This window comes from Tenrec ecaudatus, chromosome 12 (genome assembly GCF_050624435.1).
Source record: "Tenrec ecaudatus isolate mTenEca1 chromosome 12, mTenEca1.hap1, whole genome shotgun sequence".
Taxonomy (NCBI): Eukaryota; Metazoa; Chordata; class Mammalia; order Afrosoricida; family Tenrecidae; genus Tenrec; species Tenrec ecaudatus.
Window position 1 is genome coordinate 90,931,150 of NC_134541.1, and position 23,807 is coordinate 90,954,956.

Genomic DNA, 23,807 nt, shown 5'->3' on the forward strand with positions numbered 1-23,807 from the left:
GCAACATGGGCCCGGGTCTCCCCACAGCTGCTCCACATCCAGGGCTGCATTGGGGTAGATCCATGTGGCTTTTCCTTGGGGATGTCTTGCAGGAAGTGAGCCTTGCCAGCTGAAGCAGGGAATTGGCTAAGGCAACTGCACCCTGGTCTGACCATCAAAAAGCAAGAGACTAGAGAACTGGAAAGGAGAGGCTCACTGAGTCATTTATTTCTCTGCCCTTCCATTATCCCCACATGTGTTTATCAGCCAGTTTTGCACAATAAGCTTTAACTACCTCAGATACAAATACAGAGAGTCACACATTGACAAGTGGGATATACTGAAGATAAAACACCTGTGTACATCAAAAGAATTCACCAAGAGAGTAATAAGAGAGCCCATAGACTGGGAAAACATCTTTAGCAATGACACATCAGACAAAAACCTTATTACTAAAATCTATAATACTTTGCAAGCTTACAATAAGAAAAAAAAACTAACTGCATACTGAGGAGGTGGGAAAAGAACCTGAACAGAAGTTTCACGCAGAAATCCGAATAAACATATGAGAAAATATTCCCAATCATTAATTTTACAGAAATGCAGATGGAAATACCTATGAGATACCACCTAGCACCCTCAAAGATAACCCAATTCAAAACATCAGAACACAAGTGTTGGAGGGGCTGTGGGGAGACAGGAACTCTCATCCACTGCTGGTGGACCTGTAGGTAAGTACAGCCATTATTGAAATTGATTTGATGATATTTAAAACAGCTGGAAATCGAGCTCCCATAAGACCCAGCAATCCCCCTACTGGGCATATACCCAGAAGAGGCAAGAAACAAACCACAGCCAGACATCTCTCTTCCAATGTTCATCAGGCATTGCAAGTAGTTGGAACAACCCAAATTTCCATCAATGGATGAATGGATCAAATAACTGTCATAATACATCCAATGTGTACTACACATCTTTAAAAAGCCACGATGAAAGCATGAAGCACATTGATGCATGGGAAAAACTGGAGGAAATTATGCTAAGTGAAGTAACCAAGCACCAAAGGACAAGTACAACATGAATCTACTGAGGTAAGCTTAAAAAATGGGGCATAGGGGAAAAGCTACTAGATACATACATTCCTGGGGAGAAGAACCGGTACTATGATAGGGTTCAAACCCAAACCACGGATATATATGGCGGCCAACTAAATAAGAGGGGCAAAGAAAGAGAGATAAAAGAAAAGACATGGGTAGAGGGGAGCAGAGCACTAAGCCACCCACGAGGTGCGGTGAGTATTGTTTATATCTTCACGGAAGAAGAGAGTGACTAGACTTCAACCTGATCTGCCAAGATATGAATCCAACATACTGGCATATACCAGGGAACCAATAGTGAGGTCTGTGGGGGCGGGCCCAATCCCATCAATGTGGACTTCCCCCCACCCACTGCATTCTTGAAGAATGGTAGTTCAGAAGACACTGCTAACGCTACAGCTTGGAGAGAGTGGCATGTCTGATTAGAGCACACAGGAAAAACGAAGAAGGATGTAGAGGGAGGGGAACACATCCTAGCCCATCCATCCCTGAGGACGATATTCCTGCTCACATCAGACAATGCACAGAGAGGACCCTAGGGCCAGCCCCACCAAGAGACACGATGTCCCTCACTGAATGATAGCACCACGCAGGAAAACACTGGAGACAAAGTGTTGGAATTGTGCCCAATCTGACCCCATCACACTGGGGCAAAACACTAAGCATGCAACAGAGCAGCAAAGAGAACAAAGTGATGAAATCCCTGGGAAATACCAAAAATAGACTTTTTAGACAGAAGGTCCACCTATCAGACTAGATTGGGAAACACTCATAAAGTCCAACAAAGAGCCCTTGAACAATTTATAGACTTTTCCATTTTTGTCAGTGACTTTCTTTTTGTTGTTATTTTGTTTTTTGTTGTTGTTATTACTGTTTTGTTGGTTTTTACTTCCTTTGTTGTTTTATTTGGCTTTGCCTGGGTTTTGTGCTTATTAATGTCTCTGCATGTCTAACTAGCTAAGACAGGTGGGATAAACAATTTGGAGATGAAAAGAATGGGACAGATGGTTCTGGGGAGATATGGGAGAAGGGGAGGTGGGAGAAAGTAAAGTGTGTGTGGGGTCCAACCCCGTGATGAGAGAACTACAAGTGAACTGAACTAAACTAAAATTAATGGAGAGAAGGGCATAGGATGCCTATTGGGGCTTAAACAAGGGCAATGTAGCAGTGAGGAATTACCATATGAAGGCTGAATATGATGGTGGGACAAGAGGAAAGTAAAAGGAAGTAGAGGAAAAACTCGGAGACAAAGGACATTTATAGAGGTCTAAATAAAAGCATGTACATATATAAACATATTTAGATGTAACAAGAGGGGAATTGATCTATGTACTTATATCTATATGTTAAGAATTAAGGTGGCAGAATGACATTGGGCCTCAACTCAAGTACTCCGTTAATGCAAGAAAATTTTGTTCTAATAATCCAGCATTCTGTGATGCTCACCTTCCCTACATGATCGCTAAAGACAAAATGGGTGCATAAGCAAATGTGGTGAAGAAAGCTGATTGTGCCTGGCTATCAAAATATAAGAGTATCTGGGGTCTTAAAGGCTTGAAGATAAACAAGCAGCCATCTATTTGAGAAGCAACAAAGCTCACATGGTAAAAGCACATCTGCCTGTGTGATCATGAGGTGTAGATGGAATAAGGTATAAGGCATTTAACACGCAGAACAAAATCATACCCAATATGAATGGGGGTGGCAGGGCATGGAGTTGAGACCCAAATGCCATCTGTAGACAATTGGACATCCTCTCACAGAAGGTCACAAGGAAGAGATGAGCCAGTCAGGGTGCAGTATAGCACTGGTGAAACACACAACTTACCTCTAGTTCTTTAATGTGTCCTTCCCCTCCCTATCATGACCTCAATTCTACCTTACAAATTAGATTAGAAAAGAACATGCACACTGCTACAAATAAGAGCCTGCAACACAGGGAATCCAGGATAGATAAACCTCTCAGGGCTAACAATGAGAGTAGAGGTACCAGTAGGATTAGGGCATGTGTGGGGAGAAAGAGGGAACTGATCACAAGGATCAATCTAGAATCCCCTCCCATGGGGATGAATAACAGAAATATAGGTGAGAGGGAAAATGAGGAGCTGATATCAAGGGCTCAAGTAGAAAGAAAATGCTTGGAAAAAGATGATGGCAGCATATATACAAATATGCTTGATACCATTGATGTATAGCTTGTTGTAAGACTTGTAGGGGCCCCCAGTAAAATTATCTCTTAATTAAAAAGAAAAATGAATTAATTAAAAGTAATAAGATAATAAATATAGGACCCAAAATTATCTTCCTTCTCTGTAGCTGTGTAATAGCTTAGTTGCCATGACATTAATTCACACTCATGAGACATCATGAAAGTCCAAAAACCAAATTCACTGGCATCAAGTTAATTCCAACTTATAGTGACTCTCTAGAGCACAGTAGAAATGCCCCATGTGAGTTACCATGGTAAATCTATCGGGGTAGAAAGCCTCATCAGAGAAGCTGGTGGGTTTGAATTGCTGACATTGCAGTTAGCAACCAAACTCATAACCCAGTACCTCACCAAGGCTCCATTAAACTAAATAGATGTCTCATTTTTCAAAATTGAGGGCATATCAAGAGAATAAAATGTATTAGCTCTCTGAAGAAAATAATGCCTTGAAATTCAAAGATATCATATATTCTAAGAAAAATTCAGAAATTTAAACTTATATTCACATATTTCCTGTAGAAATTATTTAATTAATATTCTTGCTCCATAGATCATGTTTTCATTTCAGAAAATATTAGACTTTACCCTATAGTTCACCATACTCCTACTCCTTTTGAATTCTATATAAATTCTAGGTAATGCAGTCCTTATTCAGATAATTGGCATATTTGAATAGTCAATTATTTATGTAAGTTATATGGCCTGTTGGAAAAGTGGGCATTATATTATCAATATATAATCCAAATACATTCTGTCCTCTTCAATAAGGAGAAAGTATTTCCTTATTTAAGGCAACAAATTGAGTATCAGCAGGAAAGAACAAGCAGGAATGCTAGCTGTTTTGTTTAGCATGCGATATAAAGTGGCTCTTTGCTCCTGTATTAAAAACAATGAACCTAGAACCAGCCTAGCTATAACTAAATCCAAATTCTCTTCATTGTTCCATTGTTTTCTGTGTGATCTTACAATAGATTCTGGAACACAGCAAACTTTCAATAAATGTCAGTATTTATATTAATATTCTTTGTTTCTTCACTGTCAATTTTATTTTAATGATAAGATTTCTTTCAAAAGGAATAAACACCTGAATGCTGAGGCCAGGCCAGCGACAACCATACAACTTTCATTGAACAACATGAATTTTGGCTAAGAATATAAAAAAAAATCTGAGTAAAATCCTATTTTGCTTTACCATATGTAACCTTCCTTAAATTCCCAGTCACTTCAAATACTTCAGTCCAGTAAAAATGAAATAAGTAATCTCTCTCTCACTCTCTTCAAATGCAATACTTTCAATGATAGGGCAAGGTCTGTACATCTACAAGTAAGACAATTGACACCAGTAACTAAAACCAAAGATGAAGAAATTGAGAACTATAGCAAACACTTCTATTTGAATTTAATCAAGCATTCAATCAGGATGCATTGATAATTACTGGTGATAGGATGGGAAAATCAGAACAAAGAAAATGGATCCGTAATTGAAAAATGCGGTCTTAGTGATAGGTAGAAAGAAAGCTTGGGATCACAAGTTAGACTAATGCAATACAAATGACATCATTCCAAATATATTTTTTCATGAACATAAACATGACCATACAAATGGATGGACCTCATCAAATGGAGTACATGGAATAAAATGAACTACATTTACAGGAAGATATAATGGAGAAGCTTAATAGCTTCAACTAAAACAAAGCCAGGAGCTAATGTTTAAACAATTCATCTATAGATCATATACAAGGTGAAGTTGAGGGGAAGAAAAAATAATTTTCAATTAAAAAGAGCCAAAAATCAAATTTTATTTTATCACACCTGAATTTAGAAAACATATAAAAATGGATTTAACACATTGAACACTAAGTTCTGAAGACGAGCTGACATTAACTGTTACTTGTGAAAAAGACAGAGGAATAGTATTGGAGCTTAAGTACTGAACATCTGTGTCGTAGCTGGCTATGAATGACAGAGGAAGCTCAGAATCCATTTTCCGGCTCCCCATGCGGATCAAACCACCAGTGAATCCCCTCTGGCAACGTTCTGGGATATGAGTAACATCCCTATCCGGCAGAGAGCATCGTGAAGAGGATAGTGGCTGACTTAGTGAGGTTAAAATAGAGAGAACTGTAAAGAGGATTTTGGCTGATGTAGTGAGGTTAAAATGTAACAGCTTATCATTGATGTCCCATATGACCCATTTTAAATTTGTTCCCGTTTGTAATATTGTCTGCTTTGTTTTAGTATTGCCATTCTTGTTGTTTTATTTTTGTTTGTTTTCTGTCTCTGTTTCATATGTTTTCTGTATAGGAAATCCACTAGAGGGACTGTATCTTGATTGATAGATTCCTAAGGGTATTTAAAAAGAAAAAAAATGCATGCCTCAAGTAGCAATATTAAAAGATCCTATGTGAAAAATACTGAATATTTCAGGAGGCATTTCAAGAATGGAAAGAATACATAGAGGTACTGTACCAAAAAGAACAACTTTAGGGGCTCACTTGTCTATGACAAAATATTTGTAAATAGTCTCTTGGCCATCAACTGCTAGAGATCCATTCTTGTGTCCATTCTCAAAATAAAAGGTGGAAGGGGGGGCGGGGGACACAAAAAAGGATGTGAAAATATTCAATCAACAGCATTATTATCACATCCAAGTATAATTTTGCTAAAGTTTATTGAAAATCAGTGAAATAGCACACTGACTGGAAGCTGCCAAAAATTAAAATCAGAATCAGAACTTGGAATAGGGGTATCACCGTTGACATTGGATGAATCTTTATTAAAAGCAGAAAACGGTTTACTTGTGTTTCACTGACTCTGAGAAGGCATTGAATTGCGTGGGTCATCGCGAACGATGAATAATATTGTGAGGAGAGGGAATTCCAAAACATTTCATTGTGATTATGAGAAAGCTGTACATAGAACAGCAGGAAAAGTGGATACCGAGTGGGTTAAAAACATTAAATTATATTACAAGGTCTTACCCTTTCTCCATATTTCTTTAAACTGGATACTAAACCAATCATACAAGAAACTGGACTGTACAGAGAAGAAAGTGGCATCCGGATTGGGGCAAGTTGCCTTAGTAACCTGTGATAGGCAAATGACACAGCCTTACTGGCTGGATCAGAGTACCTGAAGCATGAACGATGTTTTTAAAGTAGTAAAGAGTAAATATGTCACTTTGAAGTCTAAGGTGCACCTGGCCTAAGCCTCACACAAGCCGGAAAATGAATATTAACAAGAAGTAATTGATGCCTGTGAGTGACAGTACTGAAGAAGAATACTGAAAGCCCTACAGATTGGCAGAACAATGCAAACAGACACTGTTATTGAGGAGTGCAACCAGAAGGCGCCTTAGACGTGCAGAGGGTGAGACTGAGTCTCATGAGCTTTTGACATATTATTAAAAAAAGACCCGTCCCTGGAGAAGAACATCATTCCATTTGTCCAGTAGAGGGCCAGTGGGAAAAAGGAAGATCCTCACGGAGACGGATTGACAAAGGAGTTGCAACACCGGGCTCAAACGTAGCAACAGAAATCAGGATGGTACAGGACTGAGCAGTGCTTGTTCTGTATTACAAAGCATCACTACGTATCCAAAACAATACACACAATATGCATAGTTACGCTTTAAATGATTTTGAGTATGGTTTTTTAAAAAAATATTTTTATTGGGGACTTGTACAACAATTTTTAGTATGTTAATATCATAGTTTCATTAGTTATAACTTAATTCTGAGTCAGTAAAAGAATTAAGGATGTTGGCCTGATTTCTGAATACCAGCTTCACCTTTCAGCGGATTATTTCAAATTATAATTAGTCATGAATATATATGGATTAAATTCATATTCCTCCGATCTAAAAAACAGAAATCTGAAAGAAAAGGCATAAACATTAGATTAACAAAAATGAAACATTGTATTCAAGACTGGAACACTCAATTTCAATGATTAATTATTTCATTTAGCCAACTAATCCTCAGCCAAATGATACAAATTGGTAAAAGAATGTCATGTGTTCTTCAATAAAATTTGGCATTCACTTAAAGATAATTAATGTATCATTAAAATGTGTCACTGGTCTCACTTTGGGATAAAATGTCTAATGTTATTACTAAATCTATTTGCTATAGATTCAAATTACCATATTATTATGAATGTAAAATATTTTTCAGATATATCCATTGGTAAGTCTCATTTGATTGAAATACTCTAACATCTACTTCCTATAAAAGTTTACAGCAAATAGTTTTATTTATTTTTAAATATATGTACACATTGAGTGATCATAATTTTATCACTTTTATACTTTCCTGGCAGGGGAGATACCATGATCACGAAGGTGGTTTTCCCAGGGCGAGGCTTATCCATTGCACTCCGGATGTGCTGACCCCTGTGATTTCCCCAAATGTGGGAAACTCGACTGCATAATTTGTGGTAGTGGGGGACTGCGTTCGCGCTCTCCCCTGGAAAAAAAAATAATTTTATCACTTTTACAATGAGACCATTTTCATTAGCACTCATTAACATAAGATGATTCTTTAAAATGGTTCTACTGAGAATGAACACTGCTTTATGTATTTTACACAGAGTTCTTTTCCCTTTCATTAGAAGATTAAGACTTCATTTAAATGTGCTGTCAGCATGTTACCATGACTACAAATGTCCTTCAAGCCATGCTTATAATGGACTAGATGTCCCTTAAATGTTCCTCTATTTATGTAATTTTTAGCCCATGAAGTTCTTAACAGTCATAATTGGAGGTGATTCTTATATTTTATTTATCCATAAATCGGGGAAATGAAACTACTACGTGATTCCAAGTGTATATGCTTAATTATTTTTTTCATCAATAGTCTTACATCAGCCAAATAGCATTACATGATGAAATATCGTTGAATCCCATACTCATAGGATGCACTTTTAATTTGACATATGTTTCCAGGGAGAGGCTCTGATAAGGCAGTTGCTAAGTGTTTAGCTGCTAGCTAAAAGGTCAGGGCTTCAAACCCATTAGCAGCTCCGTAGGAGAAGATGCAGTAATCTGCTTCCATAAAGATTATGGTTTTATGAACTCTATGAGATAGTTTTAGATTGGTCACAATATGCCATAAACGGTATTAAATGTTTTATATAAGACTAAATTGTAATTTACTTAATATTTACAATAAATTTCTTAAAGAAAATACAACCACATACTACTTAAGTCCTTCATCGAAAAGACTCCAGTTATTCCACCTGAAAAATTGTGCTTGTAGTTAAGATTTATTATGTCAAAGGATAAAGTACAGAAACATCAGAAAAAATATTTTTAAGTAAAAGTTAGAGGTAAGATACAGGCTTACTAAGGTCCCTTTTCTTTCTTATTAGTTACATAAGCACACTCTTCTCTCCAAATGCAAATGCTAGAAACCATTGTTAGCTGTCTCTAGTCAGAGAAACATAGCTGGGTCTCAAGTATGAATTTCTTAAGAGAAGTATCACAGAAGCACATACCTGTCACAAATACTTATCAATCCCAAACCAGACAACAGATGTGTATCATTAACGTTCCTGTTCTCTATGAACATGTTGATATCCTGGTTCATCTCAACTTAATACTCACAGTGGACACAGTAACATCATTATGAGTAACTATGTGAATGGGAAAATATTTCGTTTTCATGGTTTTATCAAGGGACAGTGCCATAACTAAAATGATACACAGGAACTGAATAAAATAAAGCTGCTGATTAACTCTTTTCTTGTACAATTCCATGAAGAAAGTCTCATCATTCCCATCTGTATTGTTGAGATGAGGGTATTTTGGAAGAGAGAATATTCCATGTAAATAAATCTTGGAGCACATAAGTGATAGAATATGAACCTACTATTCTGACTCAAAAGTATATACTTTCAACCAATATACCAGTCATGTTGTTAAGAACAGTTCTTATATATTTTATTATCTTATTCAAATATTTCAGTAATTAAAATCAAACACATTGAGATAACTCTTAATTTAAGATTATATTACCATCTTACCAAAAATTATTTTTTAATTTAATATAAATAAATAACACAAATATTACCCTTCAGGAAAAACTTTGTTTTGAAATAACATGTAATTTATGAGGCAAAGCTCAAAATATTAATAAAAAGAGACAGATTTTAGAACGGAACTTAAAATACAACCTTGAATGTTCAAATGGAAAAATGTAAAAGGTTCTCATCTCAATAGTTCCAAAAGGCATAAGAAATATACATTTATGATTTTGAAGAACAAAAGTATGAACACACTAGATAACATTACCACAAACAAATACTTTTACTTTAAGAAAATACCTAGAAGAGAATGAGGTACACAAGAAAAAATATGGACTGAATTTAAAGGCACTAGTTCAAACATATTTCTCAAGTTGAAACCTGCCAAGAATTTTTAGTATCACTGTCATGGATGGAAGGAATCTTAAATTAAGTTATTGACTATATTGAATTCTTTGAGAGAGAATCTTTCAAAGCTGCTCTTCCAGATTCTGGTGAGGGATGCTGACACTTGCCTTTTCTTTGCTTGTAGGGAACCCTAATCTCTGGCTGCATCTTCTCGTAGCCATTTTACCATCAGGTATTGTGTCTCTCCCTAATTTAAAGGACACTACTCATATTGATGAGGAGCGTCCCTACTTCAGGATGTCCTCATGCTCACATAACTGATTATTTCTAAATAATCACTGACAGGTGTCAGACTGTAGAACTTTAATATTTGCGGGGAGACAGATAAAGGCACACCAGGTGTTCTGCAACTGTTGATGACACGCTTATCCTTCTAGTGCATGTGCTTCCTAAATGCAAAATATATTTCCGCCATTCTAGCAGTCCCCCAAAAATTAACCATCACAATATGAATTACAAATTCTATATATCATTGCAAAGCAAGTTTGAGTGGGACTTTGAGAATGTTCCATCATAACTGCAATACATTGGTGCTTGTGTGAAAGAGACATCCTCCTGAAAAGGGAAAGATTAGAGGGAAAACAAGCAAATCTATAGCCCAGCAGGGAAATACCATTCTACTATTCTATTTCAAGGATTCGCAATCTTTTTCTATTGTTTTCTTTGTTTGTTTGTTTGTTTTTGCCTGAATTCTCTGTTTTCTAGGCCCTTTGTGGTGGCAGTCCTGCCTTCTGAGAGCACGACAATTATTACATGTTCCCACGACATGTCCCAAGACAACCTTCATATTGCCTTCCCTGGACACATAATTGCACCATAAGCCAAGGTTTGGGTGCTCTCTGAAATCAAAGAGAAACTTGTCTCCAATTTTCAACCTTGTGAGCCAACCTCAGGATACCCCCCCCCACACACCCCATCCTTGAAGCATAACAGATTTAGAGTAGCCCTAACAGCTGTTCCCGGCATGTGGAAATCCAGTAATCCCACAGTCTTCCATCATTTCATTCCCTCACTGGGCTTTGTAGTCTTAACATGTAGCATTTTTGCTGGTATTGTTCACTTTTTCATAAATAATTTGCTAATCTCTCTAGAAAACATTTGTCCAGTGACATCGAGATATTATACCTAAAGCAAATATTCTCAACTCTTTACAATAAGGATAAGCAGAGATTTTCCAAATCTTCCATGTCGATTCCTTTTTAGTAAATAACTCATTCCTCAATTTATCTATCCTCCTGTACATTTTATTTTAAGCAACTGAATATTCCACATATATCTTAGATATGTCCTCCTTGTCACAAAGACTCCTAACTGTATTATGAAATTATTGAAAGTATGCAAATAGACTCAAGGACACATTACTATCTTGATATGTATTCAATGGTCTTTTGGAAACATATATAAAAATTGTTCATTGAATTAAAGATATTTTTATGCATTCCAATAGTATTGTTTTAATTAGTAAATACTATAACAGAAAGACCACATCCACATGAATTTAACAAACCAAAACTCATTTTCTTATAGTTTGTTGTGGTTGTTTGGTACCAGACAGTTGGTTCCAACTGCTAGCAAACCTATATACAACAGAATGAAACACTGCTTGCTCCTATGCCATCCTGCCTTTGTTATGCTTGAACCCATTGTTACAGCCACAGTGTCAGTCCGTCTTGTTTGGGGCTTGTCTCTTTTTCACTGCCCTATTACTTGATCAAGTATTATGTCCTTCTCCAGAGACTGTTTTCTCCTGATAATGTGTTCTAAGTATGTAAGATGAAATTCTCCCTCTCCTTAACTTCTAAGGAGCATTTTAGCATCACTCCTTCCAAGAGAAATTTGTTTGTACTTTTGGAACTCCCTGGTGCTTTCAATATCCTTCACAAGCACTGCAATTCAAATGCATACATTCTTCTCTAGTCTTATTTATTCAATGTCCATCTTTCACACACATATACGGTGATTGGAAATACGAGGGGTAGGGTTCCAGCTGTCCCTGCCATATGGAAAAGGTAGAACTTCCTGGCAAGGAAGTCCCAGGCATCTCAGTAGATAACAATGAAGACCCCATCTGATCCTGGGACCTGGTAAGGTAGGTTTCAGTTGCTCCTGTGACTTTTCAATGGAAGCTCGGACCATCCTTGCACTAGGCAAGAAACACTCTGGCTGTCCACGTCTCCCAGCAAGGAAGGCCTCGACCATGCCAGCAACCCAAGAGGCAAAGTTGTGCTATCCTTGAAACCAAGCAAGGAAGGTAACAGATGTATGCCCATACTGTCGAGGAAGGGCCCACCATCTCTGAGATTCAGCAAGGAAGGGCTCAGTCTTCCCTTCCCCCAGCAAGAAAGGAAGGAAGGATCCAGGTGTCCCTGACCCAATGCAAGGAAGGTCCCAGCCATCCCAGCAACCTAGCAAGGAAGACCTAGCATGTCCCACAGCCCCCAAAGGAAGGCCCTAGGCCACCCCAAGACCCCACAAGAAAGCCCCTATCCATCTTTAGAACTCCATCAAGAAACATACCAGCTGTCCTTAGGACCCAGCAAGGAAGTTCCTGTCTTTCCAGACTCCCCAAGCAAGGACAGGAGCAGCTATCCCAGCGGCCTAAGAAGAATGATCCTGTGTCCCCTTGCACTCTTGAAAGATAGGCTCTAACTGTCCCTACCACTCTAGCTGCCCATTCCCCTTACAAGGAAGGCTCCCTTCTTCCCCACTACCTGGCAAAAATGTCCCTACTTGTCCACCAAAGAGGAAGGGCCCAGCTGTCCCTGAAATACAGAAAAGGAGGAGGCAGCCAATCCTGTGACCTCACAAAGAAGTCCCTGGTCCTTTCCATCCCCAGGCAAGGAAAGCCCCACCCATCATAGCAACCCAGTAAAGAAGGATCCAGACATACTCACATCCCAAGAGGAAAGCCCCAGTTGTCTGTGACACTAGGCAAGGAGGACACAGACATCCCAGTAATCCAACAAGAAGGTCTTGTTTGTCCTCATCTCCAGGCAAGATAGGCCTTAGCCATCCCACCAACCCTGCAAGAGTCAATAGTCCTCACATGGCCCATCAGCCTATTCAAGTCTAGTAGCTGTGTCACAATGCCAAATTCCACAGAAATAACCATCAATTGCAGTACACACACACAGAGAGAGAGAGAGAGAGAGAGAGAGAGAGAGAGAGAGAGAGAGAGAGAGAGAGAGAGAGAGGAAACAGCCACAAACCATTGAACAACAACTGAACAACACCCAGAAATTCATGCAAACAAAAGGTTGTCTTGAAGAAAAGCCTTAGAACAGCAGTTCTCAATCTATGGGTCACCACCCCTTTGGGGGTCAAGTAACCCTTTCACAGGGGTCATCCAATTCATTACAGTAGAAAAATTAGAGTTATGAAGTAGCAACAAAAATAAGTTTCTGGTTGTGGGGCATCACAACATGGGGAATTGTATTAAAGGGTCGCAGCATGAGGAAAGTGGAGAACCACTGCTCCATCAACGGAATTCAGGAGAGATGTGATGGCTTCAAAAGATGGAGAAAAGAACTGGAAACCTAGCAATCTTACCCCAAAAAAGAAACAATAAGATAACAGTAGACAGCATGGTACAAAAGACAATAAGTAGACAACATGGTACAAAAGTGAATAATAGAACTGGAAAAAAAAAACAAACAAACAGAAAGCCAAATTACCGGGCTTGAGGACAACTCTTTCAAATACATCCAACAAGACAAATAATCCCCAAATTGAAAAGAGCTCTGTAGAAAGCCTATGAATGATCTAGAACACCATTCAAAGGAACAGACTATGTCTCATTGGAATCCGGAGCAAGAGAAACGACCAAAAGAATCTGCAGAGAAAAATGTGCAAGAAATCATGGAAGAAAATGTCCCCAAACCATGAAGAAGGAAAAAAATAATAAAACAAGAATCCAAGTGAACTCAAGTCAGGGTAGATCCCAAAAGAAACACATTGTGGCATAGCATGATCAAATCCTCAAATAGCAGAGAAAATGAATGAACCATGAGAAAAGCTAAGGAAAAAAGAATAGTCCTCTGCAAAGGAAAACCAATAAAAATAAGCTCAGATTCCTCAGGAGAAATCAAAGAAGAGCATTTCCAGACAAGAAAATCAAAGAAAGTCATAAAAACAAGATCTGCATTATAAAAAACAATAATAGGAATGCATTGGACAGAGAACCAATAATGGCAGACAAACCTTAGAGGAATATACAAGTCAACAGCACCCAGAAATCAATACAATAAAAACAGTACTAAAAATAACACACATATAGAGAAAGAACAAAGAAAACAATAAAACAGGGGGAAAAAAACCTCAAACAACAAAATGACTGCAACAAAACTGTGCACACAAATAATGATAATGAATGTTGACGGGTTAAATTAATCCAGTGAAGAGACAGAGCAACAGACTTGATTAGGAAACAAAAGCCATTAATATGTGCCTACAAGAAACATGACTTAAATACAAAGATAAAGCAGAATAAAAATCCAAGGATAGAGAAAAAAATTACCATGAGAGACAAAAAATGACACTACATAGTGATTAAAGGAACAGTATAACAAGAAGACATAATATATATACCCCCCTCATGGAGTACCCCCAAATGCATTCACCAAACTCAGAGTTGAAGGGGAAAATAGACAGCTCTGGGGAATAACAGTCAAGACTTCAATACACTGCTTTCAAAGAAAGATAGAGCATCAGGAAAGAAACACAATACCAACATCAAAGATGTAAATAACACAATCGACCAAGTTGACCTCCCAGATCATACAGATCCCTCCATGCAGCAATAGCACATGTGTTGATGCCATGCGTTGATGCCAACTCACAGAGAAGCTTCTGTCAAGGACATGGCTCACCCTGCTACAGAGGTAAACGAATTCCAAGTCTGTTGGCCAGATGTCAGACTAGAAGGTTTTGCTTTACTCATATATCCAACGGTGATCCTGCAGCCAAAGATGGGAATGTCAGACAATGGGCTTCGAGCGGCAAGGGTGATTCCTAGGTTGGGGATAAAATGGCACAAGGCTGATGACCACAAGGACCAGAAGGAAATATGGAAGGTTGCTGGCTCGAGTTCAAAGAACCAGAGGTTAGATGACAAATGTGATGTCGCATCAAGATCTAGGAGAGATCAAGCTAGTTTTCCCATAGCATTGCTTTATACCGGAATAAGACCACGCACCTGAGAAGATCGAATCATGAGGAGCTTCCTAACTGCCCAACCCCTGAGAACGCTGAATTTAACAGATGGTCATGAATAAGCCTGTAGATATCTCCGAGTCTCATCATCTCTACTGTCTGTTTCTTACTCAGCTATTAACCACACTTCAGTGCAGAAGTTGTAGATGTCCCTACAATATACCCCAGAGATTTTCTATGTCTCTTCTTCTCTTTGTCTTGCTTGTTAATGGTCCTAAGCTCTTCCGATCCTTAGGCCATCAGTGTAATTTAGCTAATAACCTTTAGAGTTTTTATATATACTCTCTTCCTCATATATCTCAAATGCCACAATCATTAAACCTGCAAGGAAATACCCCTCAATGGGGACATTTTTTTCTTTAAGTAACCTCCCATATGATTTTTGCCAATTATACTACAAATTAGGTATAGGGGCCACCTGTCATAACTAAAACTTTAACTCAGGTTGACCTACAATTTGCCTGTTAGATAGTGGATGAACTTACCTTTAGAATCTCTTTTTCTTGCTCTTTTCACCCCAACAATATTCATGTTCATTCAGGTCTTCGAAGATTATAACAATCAGATAAAATGTGAACGTGATCTATGGGGCAGTACGGGGAGGGACACTGAGGGAGGCTAAAACCCCTTAGACTGAGATACAGGCCTACTTCATGAGAAAGAGAGAGAAGGAAGATGCATAGACTAAAATACTTAAAAAAATACTTTTCTATGAATGTGTAGAAAAGACCAAATGATGATCCCTGAGCCACAGTCACCTGTCCAAAGAGTCTTGTGTATTATTTTAGGAATGAGCCATCTTAATATGCCTGCTATGTTTACTTAGTCTCTAAGAACAGCTAGTTAGAAATGTGCACACTTCACAGTCTGCTGTCTCTTAAGCTCCTCGAAGCAGGAGATCTGAAGGCCCATTTTAATTGTTACCATAGCCAGAAACCAAATGAGAATCTTCAGTTTCTCTTTCTTAATTTTTAAAAAAGGAAGTTTTAAAAGATACAGGTTTCCCTAGAAGAATTCTGCTCGGTGGTTCCCCAATAAGGTTTGGTCCAGCAGCTGGACTATGCTTGCTATTAAGCAACATTCTCTAGCTAATGATGCTGTGTCAACAAAGAATGCTATTCAATTGTGCATTTGTTAGAGCTGTACATTCAGTAGTACCTTAAGAGCTCAACATTAATCTTGAAAGCATTAATTTTAAACATATTTTAGGAAGCCCAACAGTATTGCTACAATGCTTTCAGTTCATGCCTGCAGAAGTTTATTACAAACAAAGCATGGCTGTGAGGGCCCCTGCAATCAATAGAGCCGACTACTGACAAGTAATCTCAGTCGCACCCTGTCTTAGTCTGGTCAGTGTGGCTTCAAGTACAAGGTTCGACCCAGATTGTAGTCCCGAGGGGCTCTGCTCATTCAGTTAAACTCAAGGCCTAGAGGCCAGCTCAACATTGTTTCAGTTTTAATGCTTTCTGCTTTCTTTCCAGAGAGATTTTTCTGGTTTTCATTGTCAGTGTTTTTGATGATTTTCTGTATATGAAATGTAGGATAGGAAAATCTATAGAGATAGTAACTTGATTTAACCTAGGGGCAAGGCTGGTGTGGTGGGTTACCCCTGAACATAGACCCATAAGGTCAGCACATCAAAACTACCAGCCATTTCATGGGTGAAAGATGAGGCTTTCTACTCTGGTAAAGAGTTACAGTCTAAGAAACCCCCAAGAGCAGTTCTACCCTGCCCTACAGGGTCACTGTGGGTCTGAATTGACTGTATTGGCAGCGAGGGAGGGACAGGGCAGGAGAGATTAGGGGGAAATGGGGAGCTAACAGCAATGAGGCTGAAAAAGAAGACAATGCTGTGAAATTGATTTTGGTGATGATTGTACAACTCTTCTTAACACGATTAAGCTGCTAAACTGTATGATATGTCAATTATATGCCAATAAAATATTTTTTTAAAAAGAAAGAACATTTTAAAGAAAAAAGCTGTGATGATTGTTTTGGTAATTCCAAATATGCAATCATGACAGATTTTCTTAAAAGGTACAAAATGTTAATAAAGCATAAATGAGAAAAATTTTGGGGGGGGGATCCTGAAAACGTCATTTGTGATAAAAAAAATAGACCAAGAAATTTTTGCCAGGAATTTTCTTCCTCTCTCACAATAATGCTCACTCTTCACACCGACCAGAATTTTATTGAGAAATCTCACTCTATCCACCTTAAAGTTCTGATTTGGGCCCTTCAGACTTCTTTTTCTTTTCAAAATTTAAAGAATTCTTAAAAAGAACATGATTTGTGTCTTGCAGGGATACCAAAACTGTTGTTTTAACATGATATAAATTGAAGAGCACAGAATTCTTTGGAGAAAGGTTACAGAAATGGGAATATCAGATTCAGATGTATATAGATCTACAATATGAGATATTCAGAAATAATAGCTTCACATTTTGATATTTTAGTTTAATAAAGGTTTCTATTATTTTGTAGCAGTATTTTCTTTTAGTCACTCTCATATGATTTCAAGAAATAGAAATAGTTTTCTCATTTAAATATAATTTTCAGCCTATATGGCATGTTTATTTTGCTCTAAATTTCCATTAATCTGTCAAATTCCCTTTATGCATGTGCAGCCCTGCAGAGGAGTGAAATGATATATTTGTGAAATACATTTTCTCACAACCCAACCAAATAAGTAAATGAATAAAATCACTGCCATCAAATTGTCTCTAACTCGTAATGATCCTACAGCACTGAGTAGAATTGTCCTTTTTGGTTTTCCAGGCTACCCATACTTACAGGAGCAGAAAGCCTCATCTTTCTCCCTCAGTGTGACTGGTTAGATTGAACAGCTCACTTTTAGGTAAGCAACCCGCTTGATAATCCATTACTGCTTCAGGGTCTACCTTGCTCTTCATCATTTTTCCCGTTCTTTGCAAAATTGGGTTAAATACAATTATTTAGTAAATTGGGCTAAATATTATTCATATTTAAAATCTAATTTCTTTTTTAATAGTTCTATTGAGATATAACTAACATATCATACAATTCAATCATAATAACTAACATATCATACAATTCAATCATAACATATCATACAATTCAATTCAATCATACAGTACCTATGAAGTCATAGGTACTGTAGCAAAGTGGGGAGAGTAGAGGGTGAGTGGGTTGGAAAGGGGGAACCGATTACAAGGATCCACATGTGACCTCCTCCCTGGGAGAGGGACGGCAGAGAAGTGGGGGAAGGGAGATTCCGGATAGGGCAAGATATGACAAAATAACAATCTATAAATTATCAAGGGCTCATGAGGGAGGGGGGAAACTGGGAGGGAGGGGGGATAAAAGAGGACCTGATGCAAAGGGCTTAAGTGGAGAGCAAATGCTTTGGGAATGATTGGGGCAGGGAATGTATGGATGTGCTTTGTACAATTGATGTATGTATATGTATGGATTGTGATAAGAGTTGTATGAGCCCCTAATAAAATGTAAAAAAAGAAAAGAGGAGAACAAAAAAAAGAAAAATGATTAGGGCAAAAAATGTACAGATGTGCTTTATACAATTGATGTATGTATATGTATGGATTATGATGAGTTGTATGAGCCCCTAATGAAATGTAAAAAAAAAAGAAAGACAGAAAAAGAAATCAGATGGCGCCCAACTATCAAAAAGCACAGTGCCTGTAGTTTTAAAGGCTTATCTCAAAACAACTAACCATCTTAGTGAGACATCACCTAAACCCACACAGAAGACACACTCCAGCCTATAGGATCCGTGGATCATAAACGATAACATTCAAATTCAGAGAATGACATAGTATCAGAGCTAAAATATGAACACCCGGTTTGCAGAAAGCTATCTATGACAGCGGAAGCCCAAAACATATTTGCAGCATCTGCACGGGGATTGGGCCTCTGCCCACTGTCTTCAGATGTGAATATGCTTGCTATGCGAAAGAGACACTGTAAACGCAATGATGGCAGATACAGTCAGGGTAGAATGTAACACCTTATCTTCTGATGTCCCTTTAACCCATATTAAAGCTGCTCTGTTTCTTGCTGTGCTACCCTTTATTTTCCATAGAGGCTTTTCTGTTTACCCTGTCTTTGTTATTAGATTTTGTCTGTTTCTTGATTTTCTTTGGTATGTTTCTTCATGATATAAAATCCAGGATAGGTAAATCTAGAGCCAGTAACTAGATCAATAATTACCTAGGCAGAGAAGCTTAGAGAATAATGGGGGATGAGCCACAAAAATGATTGTGGTATTACACAATTCTTCTGAATGTGATTAAACTTGAATTATGAATTATTGAATATGTGAATTATATTTCAATTTAAAAGATTTTTCTATTGATATTTTTCTCTGTTTTAATTTTTTGTTGTTGTTATCTTTTGTTCTTTTAATTTGGGGGGCATATGGAATCCTGATAGGTAAATCTATGAGAAAATGACTGGATTAATGGTTTCTTGGGGCATGGCAGGGGAAGTTGGGGGAAAACAACAATGAGCCCACGAAAGAAGAAAGTGTTCTTGATCATGGTGATGACTGTATAACTCTTCTTTATGTGACTGAACCATTGAATTGAATGAAATGAGAATTATGTGCCAATCAAACTATTCTTAAAAAGAATTTTTTTTAAATTATGCATTCATCACTACATCCAAGTTAGGAACATGCTCTTACTTTTTGTAGCCATGGCAGTGGACTCCCCATTAATGCCCGCCTCTCTTCCCATTCCAAGCCCCTAAGTAGGTATTAATCCTGTGTTTCTTCCACCCACCCTGACTTCCCTAGGCAGATAAACATAGAAATCCAAGACAGAAAAACAAACAGCAGCAATGACCAATTAAAACCTTAATAAAAAGAAAGCAGAAAAAATTTAAAACCAGAATCAATTTAAAAATGGGTCAATAGGGAGTTCTACTGATATAGTGTTATATTCCAGCCTGACTCGAGGTGCTAATATCCACGGTACACTGCTATTTGACAATGTTCCAGGGAATTCACACCCCTAGACTACGGTCTGTGGGGACTCATCCAAGACTCAATCCACGTACGGAACCTACAAAAGGAATTTGGGCTTCCCCAGCCATTTGTAACATCTTGAAAACTGGGCATGTAGAATTCAAGATCTGTTATGATTCCTTCTCCAGGTTTGAATTTTATTATTTATAGTCTTGGGATCACACAGGCTGTTAAGTTTCTTCCCTGTGGATTTAGCTCACTGTTCGCTTAAATGGTGGCTTATTTTGAGACTAGTCTTTAAGGCCCTAGAGGCTCCTCTTTTCTAATAGCTCAGAACCAGCTGACTTCTTCACCATATTTGCTGCAGTACACATATCTTCACTAATCTCCTCATTAGTGTCGAGCAGAGTCATATCATAACAACTAATTGTTCTTTACTAGGGCTTTGATCAAATGGGAGCTTAAAATCCATTCATCTATCTGATCTATATATGTCCCTGTTTAACTATAAAAGCCATTATCATTTTATTAGAGTGCATCATAAATCATCCCCATTGGACATAAGGTAATGCTATTAATGATAGCATTATTTTAATCAATGGTATAGAATTTAAAATTCCATTGAGCAAAGAAATTAATACATGTTACGCTCTACTAATTTCTATTTTAAAAGTTATTTTTATCTCTCTACCTACTCCAGGAATTATTTTTATATTTTCCCTCTTACTTTAGCTCTACTACTTTCTTAGATTCTTGGGATGTGTTCTCAGCAGGACATCATGTTCGATGAAAAGTGAACGAGAGGGAACCTTCAACAAGAAGATGGATTGTCACCGTGGCTCCTGCAATGGGCTCAGACTTAGGAACTATTGTGAGGATGACGCAGGATTATGTAGGGTTTCGTTCAGTTGAGCATATGGTCACTATGGGTCAGAACTGACTGAATGGCACCTAACAACAATAACAACAACCATTCTTATATTCACCTTATGGACTTTGGACATGTAATTGGGGGAGACCATTCCCTGGAAAAGGAAATTATTCTTGGTAAATTAAATGGGCAGCAAAAGAAAGAGAAAGACAATAAGATGGATTACACAGTGGCCACAAAATGCATTCAAACATGAACATTCTGAAGATGGTCTAGAACCAGGCTGTGTTTCTTTCGATTTTACACAGGGCGACTATAGGTTACCTGCGTTAAATAGGTCTTGGCACCTAACAACAACAACATTTAATTTTTAGTAGAAAATGTATAGTTAATAATGTTTTCATAAAATATAAATCTCCAGTGTCGACTGAAAATTCACCATCCGAGTAAATTGAGAAAATTGAATACATTTTCCTGCTTGATCACGCCTGTCAAGACTCTACCCATATTCACAATGGGAGCTGCTTCTTTGAGTAAATAACCAAACAAAACTTACAGATTGCCATATTTAATTTCAACTCCTAGTGTGTACATATTACCAGTCTATATTTACTATTTCATAATCTCAGGTAATATAGCCTGCGTTCATAGGCCTAGCATATCAATTTAAAGCAAGATTATTAGAAACAAAAAGTCAAACTTACTGCCATTAAGTGGACTCATACTGACCTATAGGGAGCGTGGACCTATCCCTATGGGTTTCTGAGACCCTAAATCTTGACAGGAGTAGAAAGCTTCATCTTTCTCCTACCCAGTGGCTAGTGGCTTCACACTGCTAACCCTAAAGTTAGCTGTTTAACTTGTAACCTAATGGTCTACCATGGACCCTACAAGGAAAGATTAAAATCCCATAAAATTATTCTGCATACATTCCCCGCTTCCTTACTCCACTGCCTTGTATTTATTTTATGCATTCCTCCATTGGCTGCACCCATCCCTGATGCCAGCTATCCATCTTCTATACCGTGATTGCTAGTGCTTAACCACACCCTTGTTATTGATCTTTATTAAATCACTTTGATGCACCTATCCTACCTCCTACCAGGACTCAATATTACAGACTAAACACAAGGACCTCTATGAAGAGCCTTGAAGGAAATTGGTGTTCCATATGGCAGATTGTTTGAAAAGAAGTCTTATCTACCTTACTGCATCTTTGAATGCCTAAAATAAAACTTTGCAAATCATCCCATCAAGGGTGGAATCTATTTCCCTCACCCTTGTCACATGAATTGACCAAGGTAATACAACATACTATTGCATTGTTTCATGCCTGGACCTTAGGAAGTCTCATAAGATTCAAGTCTTTGCTCTCTTTTGAATCCATCTAGAGTCAATGTCAATGAGAATAAGAGAGGAGGGGTGGGGAATAACAGAGACCGTTCGGGTCATTCTAGATCATATGAACCCAGTGTTTCCTCGCAGGCTCATGAACATGTTTAGCTGGACCTGATGAATCACACAGCAGAGCCCAGGTAAAATGGTTGAGCTGCATGATTGAGAATTTATAGTTGGATGATAATGTGATTTTTAGGCTACATTACTGCAGAGCAAAGATAGCTAATGTGCAGTGGAAGAAATTTTCAGGCAGAGGATATACAATTTTTTAGAAACAGTAATGCTTTTGAGCAGAGAAAGAATGAATTAAACTAGTGCTAAAAGGGAAAAAATATAACTGAGGGATTGAGAAGTACGGGAGTCAAACAACCTTTAAATAGGATACATATCATGACAGGATCATGGAATTTTACTCTCAATGTTATTAGAGAGTGTTGACCTGATAGAAAGACCAATAAGAAAAACAATTACCATAAATCATTGTGAAATTGAATTAATGCCAACTTTGAAGTAGAAATGTAACTACATATTTCCATCTGAGAAAAAGAAAGTTTTACAGCACAGAAGATCTGTATATGAGCACATGCATAATATATCCTAATGATTTTATAAAATCCATCTTCTGAAACACATACTTTTGAAGATATCCCTCACAGAGAAGGGTTTTTGTGACATACAAGAAATAAAATTAAGAGTTGATTTTTTTAACCTTTCTATTGAAGGAAGCATAATAAAGGTGACAAGGAAATGCATTTGGAATTGTTCAACAAGCTAACAGCTTGAACATATTTCCCACATACTTTTTGAAGTGCTATCTCATTTTGGAAATCTTTTCAAGAATAATTCATGCATAGATATTATTTATGTTCTACTATAAATCACCTATTACATCAAGTTCTTTGCTCAGTACTAAAACATAAGAATACATGTGTGTAGAACTAGAATAATAAATAATATCAATATAAAACTACTTCTAATTAACAATAGAAAGGAAGAAAATGGCCATATATAAATAGAATTAGAATAGTATATTATAAAAATAAATTAAAACTCAAAAAGAAAGTTTTTGATGAGAATGCTGATTATTATTTCAATGATTTGGCAATTAATTCCCTTGGTAAAATATAACATTTACAACTCACTTTGAAGATACACTATTTTAAGACATAAAACTACTAATCTAGTTATATATATTTCCTTCCTACAAAGACACTTAAATGATAATAATGATCAATTCATTTTTAAAAGTTTTACAGAGAATATCTAGATATATATTTATATGTGCTGCAATCATGAGGGCAAAAATACTGCTAAAACATAAAAACATTTATTAAGGAAAATAATAAAATCTGACACTATTGTTTCTGGACATTACCATCCACTTAGATGGACGCACTCTGAGGTGGTATTTGCACTCCTTCACCACTCCACAAAGAATTCTGCTTTCTTCAATTTATGCCACATCAAATGGGAGTTGTATTACCCTCTACGGGCTCAAACTGTATCTCTTTAAATGATTTTTTAGTTTGAGGAACAAGGAAACATCTGAAGGAGCAGGACCAGGACTGAGAAGTGGATGTGGAAAAGTTCCCCATGAAATTCTTAAAGGAAAGCCCTTGTCATCTTGGGAAAGTGCACGGA

General features: G+C 37.5%; 1 non-coding gene across 1 annotated transcript; it reads left to right on the forward strand.

Moving 5' to 3' along the window:
- Positions 1 to 7,593: 7,593 nt before the first annotated feature.
- On the forward strand, positions 7,594 to 7,757 carry LOC142423556 (U1 spliceosomal RNA). The gene has a single exon (XR_012779186.1). It is a non-coding gene; the product is annotated as a U1 spliceosomal RNA (small nuclear RNA).
- The last annotated feature ends 16,050 nt before the right edge of the window (positions 7,758 to 23,807 follow it).